General features: G+C 48.7%; 1 pseudogene; it reads left to right on the top strand.

Moving 5' to 3' along the window:
- Positions 1-2,454: 2,454 nt before the first annotated feature.
- LOC148118900 (Nuclear RNase P) lies at positions 2,455-2,644 on the top strand (annotated as a pseudogene).
- Positions 2,645-3,216: the final 572 nt, after the last annotated feature.

Here is a 3,216-nt window from a genome sequence, read left to right as displayed (position 1 = left end):
AATGTAATAGGTAAAACACTGGAAAAACACCTCTATAGTTATGCTGTTTTTCCTGCTGAGTGTGCTTGTGTGTGTGTGTGTGTGTGTGTGTGTGCATGTATGTTTACGTATGTGCATATATGTATTTAAATTTATTCATTGAACATTCCATACACAAATGATTGTGTCTTAAGCTTATCCATTCTCCGCTTTCTGCATCCTCCTGATCATGAGTCCCCTAATTTCACATTCCCCCTTTTAAAATAACCCACTGAGTCCGATCAGTATATACACTTGAGTGTAGGGCTGTTTACTTGAACTTGGAAAATCTTTTATTTGTCATGTGTCCAAAAAAAATTAATTTTACACCCCAAAGTCATTAACTGCCACTCGCTCCTCATCTAGGTTGGGGACTCAGGAGCGCTTCCTCCATACATGGTATGCTTTTTAATTTTTAATTTAGTTTAATCTTTACCAACTCAAGGTTTCTCTGAGCAGCCCTGGCTCTCCTGGAACTTACTCTGTAGACCAGACTGGCCTTAAACTGAGAAATCCACTTGTCTCCGCCTCCCAAGTGCTCCAATTAAAATGTGTGCCATCATCACCTGGTAATGCTAGGTTTTTTAACTGGCTTGATCTTCTGCAGACCATACCGACACCATATCCAAAAGACAGCGTTTTCCGTACCCCTTCCTGTCCTCTGCTCTTGCATTCTTTCTACCTCTTCCTCTTCCTCAGTGTTCCTGAGCTTTGCTGTAGGAACGACGGGGATGGCCCAAATAATTCCTTTTTAGTATTTTGGACAGTTATATGTCTCTGCATTAAATACTACCCATGGTAAAAAAGGAGCTTTTCCAACCAAGATGGAGAACCTGTTTAAATCTCAGTTATAAATACAGATATTTAGAAGGCAGTTTGATGACATGAACATTTCATAAAACAGAAGGGAGGGCCTATGACAGGCTAGCCAGGTGTTTTTGACAAGGTTTAAAGCAACTGGCATAAATTCTTTCCTGTTACTTTCCTTAAATCCAATCAGAAATAAATTTGTGACTTTTAACAGCCATGCCACCAGTGTGCCAGCGGACACATCTTTTCCGTATTGCAGCCTTCAAGGTCCACGACTGGGTATGACCTGTTGGGAGCCACCTGGAGGCACAGGTGGTCCTGCAGTTTGGAGGTAGCCACGTGGGGCTGAGCAACCCTGCCTGCACCCTTGCCTGCACATGCTCAGACCAGCAGGATGGCATTAACCAATCAGGACAGTGTTCAAGCCGCTCCACCGTTTAAAAGCAGCTGCCTCGGGGCCCAACGCTCTCTCTCTAAGCTTTCTCTCGTCCCTGCTCTATCGTCCCTTCCCCCAATTTTCCTCAAGGGAATGCTCCAAATAAAGATGTGACCAGAGAAGGAATTCTCGTTTTTGGTGGGGTTCATTCCTGCTGGACAGGATGGCGCCCCGCAACTGGTGCTCGAAACTCCGGGACGCTGAGGGACCCTGACAACTACGCCGGGGGACCCTGAGAAGGAAGCGCCCAACAACGCGCTGAAAGCCCAAGATCAGACACCAGCACAGAGAGCCTTGAATTTCAGAACTCTGAGAACATGGAGCGGTGAGTGACGTCGGTTGAAATCCCCAGAAAGGGGAGGAAAAGAAATGTAAAAAGGAATTTCAAAGGATAGGCCTAAATAGAAAAGAAAATACAAAAAAAAAAAAAAAAATCAAAGTTAAGGTATCTGAAAGAAGGTACAGAAAGCAACGGGGAAGAAAAATCCCTTAAGTTCAGTGCAGGAGGAATGTAAACAGCAGCAAAAAAGGCGAGGTAACTAAGGCGGGACTTTGAGGACGATGGGGTACGGGAGACCGCGGCTTCCGCTCCCTCTCCGTCCACCTGCGTACTCGCTGTTAGAGACTGGAGGCAACAGTCTCGTAGGGAGGCGAGCTTGATCACTGCCTTCCCTGTTCTTAAAGAGCCACAGAGCTTTTGGAGGTGATTTTCGCCTAATTTTGATAAGAGAGCTCAGTCTCTGGCTCTCACGTACAAAAAACTTTAATTTTTGACTGAGAAAGACAAGCTGCTTGATCGTGCTGAGAGTGCTGGCGGCAGCCGGCCCGCCTTTGAGCGGTAATGCCTGATTAAAAACACGGAAGTGGGCCAGGCACGGTGGTGCACACCTGTAATCCCAGCTACTCAGGAGGGAGACGCAAAATTGCACTCTCCAGTGCTAGCTCGTTCGGGAGGCATGGCCATGCTAACCAGTTGCTGGCGGGAAATTTGCTGGAGTCCGCAGAGGCCTGCGAATAGCCAGGTCGCGGGCAGGCTAAAGTCCGTGTGACATCAGAGGCTATATGTCCCGGCCTTCTGGCGGGGCTATGGTTTTTGGAGGACTTTTTCAGCACCTGAGCGGACTCGCCTGACTGAGGCGGAAGCTGCGTGGTGAGCAGCGGCGCCATAGAAAGCAGAGAGGAGCTGAATCGGCTCTGCGGAAAAACTGTGTTTCTATAGCAACATGGGCGAGCGGGGAGGTGAGTTCCCAGAGAACGGGGCTCTGCGCGCGGGCGGACCGGGCAGGAGAAGCCCCTCCACGGGTGGGCGGATGCCCCCCCTCGCCGGAGCTTGAAAAAGACTCACAGCCGGTGGTGCGAGTTCATTGCCTGAGGTGAAACGGCGAGCCCGCGCACGGCCCGGGGCGGGGCCATGCGGAGCGCGCCACATTGGGCTTCAGAGGCGGAGCTGTGGCAGCCGCCGTCCGCTGCTGCCGCCGCCCTCAGCCAAGGTCGCCAAGAATTCAGTCAGATAAAAACATTTGTCGCCAAGAATTCAGTCAGATAAAAACATTTATCCCCCAAACATCGCCCCTTTGTCAGCAGGAAGTAGCCAGATGATCGACGTCCATTCTCCCTCAAAGAACTGGTCCTAATTATCATAATAAAGGCGCGGCAACCTGGTTATCATTACCTATTGCCCCTGGCAACGGGTGAAATAAAAAATGCTACCTAGAGGTTTTTTCCATCTGAATGGGGGAGCTGGAGAGATGGCTCAGAGGTTAAGAGCACTGACTGCTCTTCCAAAGGTCCTGAGTTCAATTCCCAGTGACAACTGCTTTGGTTTTTAAACAATAGAGGGGGACTACACTACCAGTGACAGCTTCCCCCAGAGAAAGGATTTCTCTTGCATTCTTTACACTTAATTTTAATTCAAAATTTTGCTGGTACAGGCAAACAAGATTTGCTTTTTG

This window comes from Myodes glareolus, chromosome 19 (genome assembly GCF_982192425.1).
Source record: "Myodes glareolus chromosome 19, mMyoGla1.1, whole genome shotgun sequence".
Taxonomy (NCBI): domain Eukaryota; kingdom Metazoa; phylum Chordata; class Mammalia; order Rodentia; family Cricetidae; genus Myodes; species Myodes glareolus.
The sequence above is the reverse complement of the archived record's forward strand: the minus strand, read 5'-3'. Positions and strand labels throughout refer to the sequence as shown.